General features: G+C 38.0%; 1 long non-coding RNA gene and 1 pseudogene across 1 annotated transcript in view; one reads left to right on the top strand and one right to left on the bottom strand.

Annotated features, from left to right (window-relative positions):
- The window catches only part of LOC127492772 (uncharacterized), a 357154-nt gene that overhangs the window by 13055 nt on the left and 327467 nt on the right, over positions 1–16632 (top strand). The window lies entirely within an intron of this gene.
- On the bottom strand, positions 9726–10756 carry LOC100351502 (mediator of RNA polymerase II transcription subunit 28 pseudogene; annotated as a pseudogene).

The following is a 16632-nucleotide window of genomic DNA, read 5'->3' as shown; positions in this document are numbered from 1 at the left end:
TGTACACAACAGAGCATTAAGCCACAGGAGGCAAAGACTAACAGAAATACAAAAAGAAATGGATGGATGCATTATCATGGTTGGAGACTTCCATACCACTCTATCAGAAATGGATGGATTCATCAGGCAGAAAATCAATAAGTACATAGTTGAATTGAACAACATTATCAGTCAACTGGATAAAATTAACTCAACCCATCCAATAACAGCGAAATACACATTATTTTCAAGTCCTCATAAAACATTCACCAAGACAGATTGTATTTTGGGCCCTGAAATAGATCTCAACAAATTAAAAATAAAAGAAGTCATACAAAAGCTGTTCTCAGACCAAAACGAAACTAAATTAGAACTCAATAATATAGAAATAACTGGAAAAGATGTTATGTAATTCAAATATGTGGAGATTAAATAGCATACTTTTAAATAATACATTGTTCAAAGAAGAAATCTTCAAAAGAAAGTAGTAAATATTTTGAATTCATGAAATGAAAACACAATTTATGAAAATTTATGCCATACAGCAAAATCAGGGATTAGGAAGAAGTTTATACATTGAATGCTTATATCAGGAAAGAAGAAGGATAAAAAATTAGTAATTGAAATTTCCATTTTATAAAACTAGAGAAAATTATATATTAAATAAACAGTAGGAAAGAAATAAAAAGAATTAGAGTAGAAATTAATAAAATTGAACATGGTAAATTAATAGAGCAAAAACCAGTACAGCTAAAGCTGATTGCAAAGATCAACAAAACTAAAAAAGGATACAAGTTACTAATATCAGAAATAAAGAGTCCATCATTACAGAGCCTATAGACACTAATGGGGTAATAAAGGGGTACTATGGAAAACTATTCTCGAAAATTTGGTTTCAGATGAAATTCCTTAAAAAATACAACTTCCCAGCGCATACAATAAGAAATAGACAACTTGAATAGATCTGAGCCTATGAAATAAATTGAATAAATAAATAATAAATTTCAAAGCAAACAGAATCAGGGCCAGAAGAGTTTACTGCTTAAATTCTATTAAACATGTAAGGAAGAAATTATAGCTAATCCTCTACAATCTCTCCCAAATGCTAGAATCAGAAGGCATATATTCTAACTCATTCCATGAGACTAGCATTATCTTTATACCAAAACAAATCGTAGATATTACAAGAAAATTGTTGTCTTATATAATTCCTTTACAAAATGGCAAACATCCTCAACAAAATATTAGCAAATTGAATCCAACAATGTATAAAAAGTTATACACCAAGATCATATGGGATTCATTTCAGCTAGTTCAATACTGAGAAACAATTTAACCCATTTTATCAACAGGAGGAAAAAAAATTGCTTGATCGCTTGATCATATCAATAGATGCAGAAAAGGGGCCACCTGCAGGGTTGGCATCCCAATATGGTTTGAGACCCAGCTACTACACTTCTTATCCAGCTCTCTGCTGTGGCCTAAAAAGGCAGTCGAAGATGGCCCAAGCCCTGCACCCACATGGAATACTCAGAGGAAGCTCCTGATTCCTGGTTTCTGATTGGCACAGCTCCTGCTGTTGTGGCCATCTGGGGAGTGAACCAGCGGATGGAAAACCGGTGTCTCTCTTTCTCTGCCTCTGCCTCTCTGTAACTCTGCCTTACAAATAATAAATAAATAAATTTTTAAAAATATATGCAGAAAAAAACATTTCAAAAAAATCTAACAGTCATATAATGATTTCCTCAATTTGAAAAAGAATATGTATAAGCAACCCACCTTGACATCTTGCTGAGTGATGAGAAGCTGAGTTTCAAGATCAAGAACAAGGCAAGGATAAGCCTGGTTAATACTTTTCAATACCATAGTAGACAAAGTCGTAAGACCAGAAATAGAAATAAAATGCAAAGATAATTAAAATAATCCAGGAAAAGCACATGGGATTTCAGATTACAATATTAATATATACAAGTCAATTATTTTTATGTAGTGGCAATGAACAAGTAAAATTCAAAATGCAAATCACAGTCCATTTACATCAGCACCCCCAAAATTAAAAAGTTAGGTAAAAATGTAACAAATAGTACAGGGCATATATGGAGAAAACCACAAAACTCTGACAAACTAAAGCAAAAAAGAAGTAACTAAATAGTCCGTGTACATGAATACAAAATGTAATGTTAAGATATCAGTTCTTCCCAACTTGATCTATATATTCAATTCAATCCTAGTTTAAATCCCAGAAAGTTATTTTTTTTATTTAGACAAACTAATTCTAAAGTTTATATGAAGATGTAAAGACCCTAAATGATCAAAATGATATTGAAAGGGAAGAATTGAGTTGGAGAACTGACACTACTCAACTTTCAGATGTGTTTTAAAGTTTTAAAGCAATAGTACTAAAGATCACCAGTGACAAAATAAACTAACCAGTCAATGGAACAAAAAAAAGAATCCAGAAATGGACCCACATAAAGATAATCAACTAATTCTGACAATGAAGCAAAAATACTCTTTTCATTATATGATGTTGGAACAACTGGACATCCATATGCAAAAAAATTTGGATCTAGAAGTACACCTTAAACATTGTATAAAAATTAACTCACAAATAATCACAAATGTTAATCACAAAGCTATCATCTTCCAAGGAGACATCACGGGATAAAGCATAGATGAGCCTGGGTATGATGATGAATTTTTATGTACAGCATCAATGCATTATCTACAAAAGAAATAATTGATAATCTGGACTTAATTTAAAATGAAAAACTTCTGCTCTGCCAAATACAATGTCAAGAGAGTGAGATACAGATCACAGACTGGGAGAAAAATATTTTCTAAAAACATGTAGGAACTCTGTCCTTAATGTGTTGTACTATGCAAATTAATGGTAAAACTAGTCTTCAAACAGTACTTTATACTTTGTGTGTCTGTGTGGGTGTAAACTGTTGAAATCTTTACTTAGTATATACTAAGTTGATCTTCTCTATATAAAGATAATTAAAAATAAATCTTAATGAAGAATGGAATGGGAGAGGGAGTAGTAGATGGGATGGTTTGTGGGTGGGAGGATGGTTATGGGGGGAAAGCCTTTACAATCCAAAAGTTGTACTTTATTTTATATAAATAAATTTATATTTATTAAACAAAAGTTTAAAAAACATATCTGATAAAGGACTCATTCAAAAAATACTAAGAACTCTTCAAACCCCACAATGAGAAAATAATTTAATTAAAAATTGGACAAAAGACCTTAACAGACACTTTATTGAAGAAGAAATACATATGTAAAATAAGCATATCAGGGGAATTCAAATTACAACATTAATATACTTCTACATAGCTAGTGTCTAAAATCTGGATCACCGACAACATCAAATGCTGGGAAATGTGTGGAGAAACATATCTTATTCATTGCCAAAGGGAATTTGGTGCAGTTTTAAGACAGTTTGTGGGGCTGATGCTGTGGTATAGTGGATAAAGCTGCTGCCTGCAGCACCAGCATCTCCTATGGGGGCCGGCTGGAGTCCTGGCTGTGCCTCTTCCAATCCTGCTCCCTGCTGATGTGCCTGAGAAAACAGCAGAAGATGGTTCAAGAGCTATGGCCCTTGCACCCACATAGGAGACCTAGATGGAGCTCCAGTATCCTGGCTTCAGATGGGCTCAGCTCCAGTCTTTGCAGTCATTTGGGGGAGTGAACCAGTGCATGGACGATTTATTTATTTACTTTTTGGACAGGTAGAGTTATAGACAGTGAGAGAGAGACAGAGAGAAAGGTCTTCCTTCCATTGGTTCACTCCCCAAATGGCCACATGGTGCTGTGCCGATCCGAAGCCGGGAGCCAGGTGCTTCCTCCCAGTCTCCCATGTGGGTGCAGGGGCCTAAGCACCCGGGCCATCCTCCACTGCTATCCTGAGCCACAGCAGAGAGCTGGACTTGAAGAGGAGCCACCAGGACTGGAACCTGGCGCCCATATGGGATGCCGGCACCACAGGTGGAGGATTAACCTAGTGAGCCACGGCGCCAACCCCTGGAAGATTTCTTTCTCTGTCTTTCTCTGGTTGTTTATGGCGATTCCATTTATAATTACAGAAACTTGGAAGAAAAAAAAGATGTGCTTCAGTAGATGACTTGTGAGATAAACTAGTATATCTAGAAATGATATGCTATTTATCATTAAAAACACAGAGCTGTCATGTTGTGAAAACACATGGAAGTCTTAAATGTACATTACTGTGAAAGGCGTCAGTCTGACCTCATACTGTATAATTCAACTATATTAAATTCTGAAATAGGTAAAACTACAGAGACCATGAGCATTTCAATGATTACCAGTGGTTTAGATGGGAGAGAAGGGTTAATTGGTAAAGGACAGAGAATTTTTGGTGTAGTGAAAATGATCCATGTGATTCCATAAGAGTAGATAAATGTTATTATATATTTGTCTAACTCCATATAATGTACAACACCAAGAGTGAGCCCAAATGTAAACTATGGTATTTTGGTGCTAATGATTTGTCAGCAGAGGTTCATCAATGGTGAAGTATGTATTGCTCTGGTGGGGGGTGTTGATAATGGGGAAGCTATGTAGGGAGTCTGTTGGAAATCAGCATCTTACCTTCTCTAAGCTTTGTGATGAACCTGAAACTGTTCTAAAGATTATATTCTTCAACATTTAAAATAGGGAAATTTAACATATCATGATATAATCACACTCTTTGGTATTTATCCAAGTAAGTTGAAAACATATTTATACAAAACAGGCACATAAATATTTATAGCCGTTTTATTCATAATTGCCCCACACTGAAGCAGCAGATGTTTTTCGACAGGTAAATGAATAAACAAGCTGTTGTATATATCCACAGAGTGGTACAGATGAGAGAATGAAACTGAAGTTAAATATGAAAGTAATTTTCTTTGTTTTTTTTTAATGATTCTTAAACTTTTCTTTCTAAAAATTTTTATTAATATAAAGATAACGGATTTTATGGATACAATTCTAAGATAACCATACTTTTCTCCTTTCCTCCATCCCTCAAAACATCCTCCCTCTTTCTTTTTTTCCTTTAATTTTTGCAATAACTTTTTGTTGTGTTTCATACATACAGGTTTTTTAAAGATACTATTTATTTATTTGAAAGGTAGAGTTAGAGACAATGAGAGGGAGAGACAGAAAGAAAGGTATTCCTTCCGTTGGTTCACTCTCCAAATGGCTGCAATGGCCAGAGCTATGCTAGTATGAAGCCAGGACTAGAACTGGCACCCATATAGGAAACCAGCACCACAGGTGGCTGATTAACACATTGCACCACGGTGCTGGTCCCCATATATACAGTTTTTGAAAGCATAATGATACTTCCTACCATACCATCCCCCTCCCCCTCCCTTGCTCCCACCATCTCTGCTTTCTGTTTTCTTATTTTTCTTTTAATTTTTACAATGACATACTTCCAATTTTCTTTATAACCACAAGCTTAACCCTCAACTAAATAAAGATTTCAACAAGTAGTAAGTAGCAAAATCATTGTTCTTCAAGAGTATAGATAAGGGATTTAAACAATAATCAAATCGCAAATGTCAATTTTGCTCACATTATATTTTTGGTACTCTACTAGTTACCACAGATCGGGGTAACATATGGTATTTGTTTTTTTGGGATTGGCTTATTTCACTAAGCATAATGTCCTTCAGTTGCATCCATTTTGTTGTGAAAGACAGGATTTCATCCTTTTATTGTAGGATTCCATCATGCATGTGTACCACAATTTCTTTATCCAGGTATTAGCTGATGAAGATCTGGGTTGATTCCATATCTTAGCTATTTTGAGATGATGTGCTATAAAGATGGGGTACAGATAATTCTTTCACATGTTGGTTTCATTTCCTTTGGGAAAATTCCCAGGAATGGGATGGTTGGGTCACATGATAGATCTATTTTCGGGTTTCTGAGGAGGAAAAAAAAAGGAATCTGCATATTGTCTTCCACAATGGTTGTACTGGTTTACATTTCCACAGAGTATTAGGATAACTTTCCCCTAATATCCTTACCAGCATTTGTGATTTTTTAATTTTTAGAAGATAGCCATTATAACTGGGGTGAAGTGAAATCTCATTGTAGTTTTATTTACATTTCCCTGATGGCTAGTGATCCTGAGAATTTTCATGTGTCTGTTGGCCATTTATATTTCATCCTTTAAAAAGTGTCTGTTTATGTCCTTAATTCATTTCTTAACTAGGTAGTTTATTTTGTTATCATTGAGTTTCTTGAGCTCCTTATATAGCCTAGATATTAATCTTTTATCAGATATATAATCTGCAAATCTTTTCTCCCATTCTGTCAGAAGCTTCTTTACTTTGTTGAACCTTTTTTGAAGACTTTTTTTTTATTTATCTGAAAGACAGAGTTACAGAGAGAGTTAGAGACAGAGAACAAGAGGTCTTCCATCCTCTGGTTCATTCCCCAAGTGGCTATAATTGCTGGAGCTGAGCCAATATAAGAGCCAGCAGCCTCTTCTGGGTCTCCCATGTGGATACAGTGGCCCAAGAGTTTGGGCCATCCTCTGCTGCTCTCCAAGGCACATTAGCAGGGAGTTGGATTGGAAATGGAGCAGCTGGGACTCCAACTGGTGCCCATATGGGATGCTGGCACAGAAGGCAGGGACTTTAACCCACTGTGCCACAACACTGGCTCCACTTTGTTGAATATTTTAGGGGAGAGGTCTTGCTTCATATTTATGTATGCAGGGATCCAGTTTTCCCAACAGCATTTGTTGAAGAGACTATCCTTTCTCCAATGAGTGGTTTTAGTTCATTTGTCCAATATTAGTTGATTGTTGATGCATGAATTAATTTCTGGGGTCTCAAATCTGTTCCATTAGTTAACATGTCTATTCTTGTGCTAGTATCAGAACATTTTGATCATAACTGCCCTGTAGTATGTCTTGAAATCTTCCTCCAGCTTTATTTTTATTGTTTAAGATTGCTTTAGCTATTTGCAGTCTCTTTTGATTCCATATGAATTTAGGGTTGTTTTCTCCACATCTGAGAACATCTTTGATATTTTGATTTGGGATCACATTCAATCTGTAAATTGTTTTGGGTCATAATGGACTTTTTTTTTTTTGACAAGCAGAGTTATAGTCAGTGAGAGAGAGAGAGAGAGACAGACAGACAGAGAGAAAGGTCTTCCCTCGTTGGTTTGCTCCCTAAATGGCCACCATGGCCAGCACTACGCTGATCTGAAGCCAGGAGCCAGGTGCCTCTTCCTGGCCTCCCATGTGGGTGCAGGGGCCCAAGCACCCGGGCCATCCTCCACCGCCCTCCTGCACCACAGCAAAGAGTTGGATTGGAAGAGGAGCAACCTAGACTAGAACCTGGCACCCATATGGGATGCCGGTGCCGCAGGCGGAGGATTAACCAAGTGAGCCATGGCTTCCAAGCCATGAACATGAAAGATTTTTCCATCTTTTTGTGTCTTCTTCTATTTCTGTCCTCAATGTTTTGTGTTTTTCACTGTAGAAATTTTTCATGTCCTTGGTTAAATTTATACCAAGATGTTTAATTTTTGTAGTAATTATGAGACTGATCTTACAAGTTCTTTATCAGCCATGGCATTGTTTGTGTATACAAAGGCTACTGACTTTTTTGTGTCGATTTTACAACCTGTATTTTTGCCAAATGCTGTGTTCCAATAATCTATTAGTAAAGTCTTTTGGTTCTTTTATGTATAGGATCATATCATCTGCAAACAGGGAGAGTTAAATTTTCTCCTGTTCCATTTGTATCCCTTTGATTTCTTTTTCTTTTCTAATGGCTTTGGTTAAAACTTCCAGAATTACATTGAATAGTAATGGTGAGAGTGGGCATCTTTGTCTGATTCTGGAACTTGGTGGAAATGCTTTCAGCTTTTCCCCATTCATTATGATGCTGGCTTTGAGTTTGTCATATATTGACTTGATTGTTGAGGAGCTATGTTCCTTCTATACAAAATTTGCTTAATGTTTTTATTGTGAAAGGATGTTGTATTTTATAAAATGCTCTCTCTGCATCTATTTAGATGGTCATATGGTTTTTATTCTTCATTCTGTTATTGTGATGTGTCACATTTATTGATTTGCATATATTGAACCATTCCTGCATACCAGGGATAAATCCCAGTTGGTCCAGGTGAGTGATCTTTCTGATGATGTGTTGGATTCAATTAGCTGTCAATTTACTGAGGATTTTTACCAACTATGTTCATCAGGGACATTGATCTATAGTTCTTTCTTTCTTTTTTTTTTTTTTTGACAACACGGAAAAACTGCTATTTATTTAAAAGAAAACTTTTCAATACAATACAGAAATGGCAATATAATTAAAGAAGGGGCAATAACTGGCACATACATTAGTTCAAAGTATTTTCACTAAGCACCAACTAGTATCATTCTCAAATCTTTTCATGAGGAGCACCTTTATTACTAAGGACTAATACTTTAAGTTTTTAATCAAGAAGTTTAAAGCTGCCAATGAGAGTTCCTAATTAGCTTTGTGATGACCAGGTTAACCCTCTTAGAGTGTAAGCAAAAATGACTTGTAAAAGCTTTGTTTGTAACTGAAGGGATTCACTGGCTTCGGCTGGGTATCAGGGCCAAGGGCTAAACATCACACACACCAGAAAACTAAGTAGTGAGTATCATGTGTCAGTGATAAATCATACATGGGACTAATACCTAACTCCAACAGGTCTTCAAGGATCGACCCACAGACACTGATTCAACCCTAACCTCCCAGGGTGAACCAGGCAAGGGCAAGGGAAGAGGTGAGCATTCAAGGCCAGGGAGAACAAAACAGCCAAGACTCAGCCCAAAAGATAGCACAGTCCACGTTTTGGGAGGAGGGACACAGCCACTAAGAGATTCTATACATCAGGGAAAGGAAAAGCCCATTCAACAAGAGGGGAAAATGTCTCCCTAGCACAGAGGCTCCACAGCTCTTTGGGGAGGCTCAGAGGCTGAGGATCACCCTGGGGCCCAGCCCTCAGTCCAAAGTCCCATCCCCTTAAAATGAAATTCACAAGCTAAAAGCTTTCTAGAAACTGTCTTTGCTCCAAAAAAGTAAAACATGAACACAGCAAACAAAACTCAAACTAAAAGACTATCAGAGTAAGCTTTAACCCCTGCTACTTCCCCTGCAAGAACAGGATCTGCCGTTATCTCCACTGATTGACTTCTGCAGAGCTTGTCAAAACCCGGCATCTCACTGCTCCTGCTAAATCCTCTCCCAAAGAAAGTAAGCACCACACTAAACACAAACACACCCCAAATAAAAGCCAGAGTGAACTTAAGGACCCCTGGAATATTACAACCCTAACCTAGGGTATTTAATCCTCTTCTGACCTATTTACAAAATACCAACTTCTGTAACACTCTGGAAGCATTGCAGACTTGGTTGCATTAGATTCCTCTTCTTGAGGTAGTTCAAAGTCTGAACACAATTTAGATATGTTTCTAAATTACCCGAGGAGAAATTATCCTAAAAGGCTTAAGCAAAATCCCTTTCCCCTGATTCTCAGACTACAGTAATTCTTTTTCTCAGATCATATAAACTAACCTAACAAATGTAAAGAGGATGAAAAGTCATACAAAAAATACAAAAAAAAAATCATCGTAAGAGTCTGCAGTGTCATCACACTGTCTCAACTTTGCACAAGACAAAAAGAAAAGTACTTTCTTAAGCTAAAGCCTTTTTATAAAGTATGCAAGAAATTAACAATTTATAAAAACCAGGGGGAAGTTTTAATTGGGAGCATAAAACCAGAATCATCTCATTCTCTGGCAAAGAGTGCTTCCCAATTCCAAGTCCAAAGGTGGACCGAGAGGCAGAACTGTCTGTCCAAGGCTGCCTCAGGTCTGCTTCAGAGGGGCAGGGATATTAGCAGACGCCTGCTCCAGGTAGGCCAATGAGCCCTGGGGGATCTCGGCTGGCTTTTTGTGCTGCAGGTTGATGTCCTCCAGCACCTGCTGCCAATGCCTCAGCTTGGTCAAGTGCTTCTGCACCAGCGCATCCTTCCGCTGCAGTTCATTCCTCAGTTCTGAGACATCCTCTTTGATAACTGGCTCTGGCTTCTGAACAGACAACTGCAATCTTTTTTGCAGGAAAAAACATTCTGTTTGTCTTGCAATATCTAGAAGCTTCTGGATACACTGATCAACACCAGTTCGAATTTCTTCCTGATCGGTGCCATTGACATAGTCCTGACTCACCAGAGAAGTAAAACAAGCCTTGAATGATGATTCCAACTCGTCCACCAAGGTACTGTTAGAACTTCTTGGAGTTCCTGGTGCTGCCTGAAGAAGCGAAGCCTGGTCTGGGAGTCCAGACCCTGGTGGCGGGGGCCCCGGTGGCAGCCAGGAGAACATGCCGCCCAGCGGAGTCGCCATGTTTGGAATCGATCTATAGTTCTTTCTTTATTGTATCTTTTTCTGGTTTTGGAATTAAGGTGATGCTGGTCTCATAGATGGAGTTTCAAAGGATTCCCTGCCTTTCAAACTTTTTGAATAGTTTGAAAAGAATTGGAATTGGTTCTTCCTTAACAGTTTTGTAGAATTCAGCAGTAATGTCATTTGGTCCTGGGCTTTTGATTCTTGGGAGGGTCTTTATTACTGATTTAGTATCCATCTTGGTTATTGATCTATTTAGATTTTCCAAATCCTCATGACTCAGTTTTGGTAGACCGTATATATCCAGAAATCTATCCATTTCTTCTAGGTTTTCCGATTTGATGGCATATATTGTATGTAGTGATTCCTGTTGATGCTTTTTATTTCTGTGGAATCCTTCATGACATCTCCTTTTTCATCTCTGATTTTATTAGTTTGGGTATCTTTTTCTTTTTTGATTAGTTGGGACAATTGTGTATTAATTTTGCTTTTTTTAAAAAAAATTAGCACTTCATTTCACTGATTTTTTGTCTCTTTTTTGGTTTCAATTTTGTTTACTTTTCACATTTTTATTATTTCTTTCCTCCCATGTTAAAAACAAATTCATGAATAAAAATTACATTTCTTTCTAAATAGCTAGAGGAGAGCACCAAAGAACAGCAAAGCAACAGAAATCCCGTATAGCACAGAAACTCAAGATATCCACATAAAGAAGGCTAGGAAAGGAAGAACTTTGTCCTGTCATCCCTCCGCTAGTCAGGATCAGCTAACAGCCATGGGAGACATCTTCCTGTGGGGAAGTAGTAAGCAAGAGGATCCTAGCAGCCCCTTCATCTACAGACACTTGTGTGTCCACCAATGGAGACCCTCTCAGATCCCACAAAATCTGAATCCAATAAGAGAGTTGAGCTACTCCTACAGGAGGAGTCAATGCTGTGCCCACCCACTGTGGTTCATGATGCTGTGCATTATCTTATAACTGAAGCTTCTACTCTGGGGTATGTTAGTCATTGCACCCCTCCATTACTCGAGCTCACTTGCCACCATGCCACGGCAGCTTGTAGTGAGCCACCCCTAGTCTGAGTTGTTGCTATGCCTTGCTTCCTAGAGCCCAAGCAATCGTAGAGTTGCATCATCCTTCTGTTCCAGTCACTGGGGCACCCTCTCGTCAGGGCTAAGCTGAAGTGGTTTATTATCCATCAGGAACCTGAAACATTGAACCATTGGGGTTGTCATACTTGAGAGCCATGGTTCTGGCAGCATCTTGACTCCAGGGGCTTCAGGCCTCTTTCATAACAGAATAGTCACACTTACCTGTCACAACTGATTCACTGACTCACCTCCAGAGATCCACTTCTCTCTCTCTCTCTCTCTCTCTCTCTCTCTCTCCTTCTCTCTCTCTCTTTATCTCCTCCTTCTCCTTGCCTTTTAAATAAATAAATAAAAAATAAATCTTTTAAAAATATCCAACTATATGTTTCCTATGGGAGATACAGTTAAGCTTTCAGGACACAGGTTAGTTGAAAGTGAAAGGATAGAAAAAGATATTCCATAATTTTATGAATTTGTACATATATACATTCATTAGATTGACTCTGCACTAAGTAAAGAGTTCAACAAATAGTAAGATGGAAAAAAATACAATGTTCTTCATAGTAGAGATAAGAATTGTAAACAATCATCAAATCTCAAAATGCCAATTTTGCTTCTATATGTTACATTTTTGGTACTCTATTAGTTACCACAGATCAGGGAAAATATATGGGAATTGTCTTTTTGGGACTGGCTTATTTCACTGAGTTTAATGATTTCCAGTTGTATGCATATTGTTGCAAAAGACAGGATTTCATTCTTTTTTTATAGCTGAGCAGTATTCCATACTCTGTATATATACTATAATTTCTTTTTACAGTCATCAGCTGATGGACATCTAGGTTGGTTCCATATCTTAGCTATTGTGAACTGAGCTGCAATAAACATGAGAGTACAGATAACTCTTTTTTATAAGATTTATTTATTTTATTTGAAAGTCAGAGTCACAGACAGGCAGAGAATGAGACACAGAGGTCTTCCATTTGCTGGTTCACTCCCCAAATGGCTGCAACAACCGGAGCAAGGCCAATCCAAAGCCAGGAACCAGGAGCTTCTTCCGGGTCTCACATGTGGGTCTAGGGCCCAAGAACTAGATTCGTTTTCTACTGCTTTCCCAGGCCATAGCAGAGAGCTGTATTGTAGGTGGAGCAGCTGGGACTTGAACCAGCACTCCTATGGGATGCGGGCACTGCAGGTGGTGGCTTTACCTGCTATGCCACAATGCCAGCCCCCAGATAACTCTTTCACATAGGGATTTCATTTCTTTTTGGTAAATTCCCAGTAGTAGGATTGCTGAGTCATACGGTATACTTATTTTCAGCTTTCTGAGATATTTCCATACTGTCTTCCACAATACTTATACTAGTTTACATTCCCACCAAGAGTGGATTAGGGTACTTTTCCCCCCCACATCCTCTTCAGCATTTATTGTTTGTTGATTTCTATGTGAGAGCCATTCTAAACCGGGGTGGGGGGGTGGGGGGGTGAGGTGAAACCTCATTGTGGTTTTGATTTGCATTTGCCTGATGGTTAGTGATCCTGGGTATTTTTTCATGTCTGTTGGTCATTTGAATTCCCTCTCTTGAAAATGCCTCCTGAAGTCCTTTTCCTATTTCTTAGCTGAATTGTTTGTTTTGTTGTTGTTGAGTTTCTTGAACTCTTTATAGATTGTGTGTTTTAATCCTTTATCAGTTGCCTAGTTTGCAAATATTTTCTCCCATTCTGTGGGTTGCCTCTTCACTTTGCTGAGTGTTTCCTTTGCATCACAGAAACTTCTCAGGTTGATGTAATCCCATTTGTCAATTTTGGCTTTGATAGCCTGTGCTTCTGGGATCTTTTCCAAGAAGTCTTTGCCTATGCCAATGCCTTGCAGAGCTTTCCCAGTGTTCTCCTATAGCAATTTGATGGTATCAGGTTGTAGATTTAGATCCTTGATCCATTGTTGAGTTGATTTTTGTATAAGATATAAGGTCTTATTTCATACTTCTGCATACAGAGGTCTAATTTTCCCAGCACTATTTGTTGAAGAGACTGTCCTTTCTTCAAGGATTGATTTTCCAGCATTGTTTTGTTGTTTAATGTTGCTTTAACTATTTGGGGGGGTCTCTTCAAAATTGATCAATGCCCAGGGTTATCCCACAGTGGATGCAATACTCACCCACACTGCCACCTGAACCACAGAAAAAATCTTCAGTCCTCAGTGTGAGCATGGATCCCTCTGCAGTGGCCTATCTCAGGCCGTCAGGGAGCTCTGAGTCCTGGCACCAGACATGGTGATTACCCAGAGACCCAGTTACACCTCATGCCCTATCATGCAGTCGTAGAGTTTCCACAGTGACAGCATACAAGTCTCCCACAGCCATGGGGTGCAGAGTATCTGCTCCTTCCCACTAGCCGGTCCCATCCACAGAAGGAGCAGAGACTTACCCAGAGCCAGCTGCTGGAGCCTGTGATATGTTGAGGATGTGGGCACCTCACAGTCCTGTGTGAATGCCCCAGCCTCCTGTCAATCCTGCCAGCCAGACTCAAAGTCAGTGGGGAAAGTGGAATTTTCCCTCTGGTAAAATTCCCAAATCACATGCGTGCACCAGTACCACCTCGGCCTCTATTTGTGTCAAAATGCTGTCTTATCCCTGCCAGTTGCCAGGCATCCTTGTGTGTGAATGGGGAGAAAGAAATGTGTTTTTCTTTTGTTGTGTTAGGTGGGTACCCTGCCCCCCAGTTGGTCTCCAGGCCACACTCAAAGGCAGTGTGGTCCACACGGCTCTCCCTCGGGTCATATTACCAGTGGCACGGGCTGTGGCAGTCTTCTCTCACTTTGCTCCCCAAAGCTGACATCTCCTCCAGTTTCTGGCTGTGGGGATCATGTGTGATTTCTCCACTTCCTGCTTCACAACTGTGCCTTCCACGCTGCTCCACGGCGTCCTTCTCCCTTCTGTGGAATTTCCATTGCAAACCACGCTCCAACTTTCCCCTGGGAATGTGCTGTCCACTTTTCTCCTGCTGCATTTCCCTCATATAGAGCAATGCATTTTTTCCCCATTCAGCCACCTTGCAATCCAAGATGACTTCAATAACAGGAAAAAAAGAGAAATTGAGTAGTCCACAGAAGCCTTGTAGGTTTTATTTTTATTTTTTAGTAGATCTGCTGTGCTTCCTGACACTTTATCCTAAGTGGTGTGTGGCGGTCAGTTGTTAATGCAATGTCATACTCTTCAAAACAGTTCACAGTGTTCTTCTCATGGAGGACAAAATAATCTATTTTTCTTAGGATTCTTTTGAAGAAGTCCAGTGATGAAATCCTTTAATCTCTGTTGACACCTTGATTCACTGTTGAAACACAAAATAATACAATTCTCTTTCCCAATGTCTGGATTCCACAAAGTTCACAAATATCAGAGTGCACAGATATGCCAAATGATAAGATGGAATTTGATATATTTGGGATCTACAGCAGCAACACAATTGGTTCTTTAGACGTTTTGGATAGTTTTTCAGACTTTGCTGTCAAAGGCAGTTGAAGTGAAGCTGACAATGGTATTGGAGGGTCTCATTTTCAAGACTCTGAGGTCAGATTTTCCCTGGACTTTATGACAGCTACACTTCATGTAGAAGGCCACATATGAAGGGGTCTGGGATTCTCAGAATTGTATAATGTCTAAAAGTGTAAGCCAAACTTCTTGAGTTGAGTATATCATCTCAGTTTGAGTCATATTTGCATATCGCCTATACTTTTCATTTTATAAATTTTTAGAACATAGACACATATGTCTATGAAGGGGAGACTTTATATCACTAGTGCACAATATCACATTTCTTACCCCCAAATAGAAAATAACCAAAACATAAACTGGTAGCAGTTCCATAGTGGAAAGAACTACTTTGCCTTTGCTGTGAAGTAGACCTGGGCTAAACACACATGACTTACATGTACAATTCAAATACTTCATTGGTAACATTGGGTAGTTTTTTTTAGAATCATATCATAGACATAGTTGCTTTATTTGTAAAATGGAGGTAATTTCATCTAAATTTTAGTGTACTTCTAAAAAATATGTACAAATGCTATGAGAAAAACCACGTAGCAATACTGAGACAAAGTAGATAATCAGTAAATAGCAGCTCTTAACCATAATCATGTATTTTGAAGCTGTTTTTGAAATTTTCTCCTCATTTCCACCTGCTAAAATCTTACTCAAACTTGAAGATTTAAATTTAGAAATTTATTCTTCTTCCAGAATTTCTCTTATTTTTCCTCCTATAAACAAAATTTATTGCAGCATTGTGAAGTAATTTGAAAACAGAAACACAAAAAGGAAAAAATTGAAAATGTAAACTTTTTTCTTTTATTGCATGTGATTTACTCTAATTTTAAAAAGAAGCAAAGGATGATTAATACAAATATTTGGTGAGTTTTTTTTTCCCAAAGAAGAGCTGTTTTCCAGACACTGGTTTCTTTTTTAATTAACTTAAGAGGAATTTTACATTAAGTGTCATGATTTGTTTTCAGGTTGTAACAACATATACACACACATACACACAAATTTCAGAAGACAACTTTTTAAAATAACAGACTGCTGAACCTAAAGAGATTATAACTAGAGACCTTATACCGATAATAAAAACTCACATAAAGAACAAGATTGTGTTTATGCTTATTCTTTAGCTTGACTTGAAACAGAGTGCCACACACACTAAAACTTGCAGACTAAGTGCTTCTATCATTAATGACGTAAAGCATATTCTGTTTCTGTACTGTTGGATATGTGCCTATCAAGACAGCAGAAGGCTATTAAATCTGAAGAGATCAGAGTATAGCACAGCCTAGAATATCGCCAAATGACTAATACATGTCTATGCATATCACAATTCTTCCTGGCATCATTAGTGTACTTCAAATGAGTTTATGTTGTTAGAGAACAACTATTTAATCTAGTTTAAAAATGAAGCTGGATATTGTTTTTACTTTTTAAGAAGAATTGTTCCATTTTTAAATCAATCAAATCTTTTAAAGATTTTATGTGTTTATTTATTTGAAATTATTTTTTTGAGAGTCAGTGAGTGATCCTATCCATTGGTTCACTCCCCAAGTGCCAGCAATAGACCAGCTGTTCAGGCCTACCTTGTGGATGGT

Source organism: Oryctolagus cuniculus, chromosome 14 (assembly GCF_964237555.1).
Source record: "Oryctolagus cuniculus chromosome 14, mOryCun1.1, whole genome shotgun sequence".
In the NCBI taxonomy this organism is placed as follows: Eukaryota; Metazoa; Chordata; class Mammalia; order Lagomorpha; family Leporidae; genus Oryctolagus; species Oryctolagus cuniculus.
This window is presented reverse-complemented; position numbering and strand designations above follow the sequence as displayed.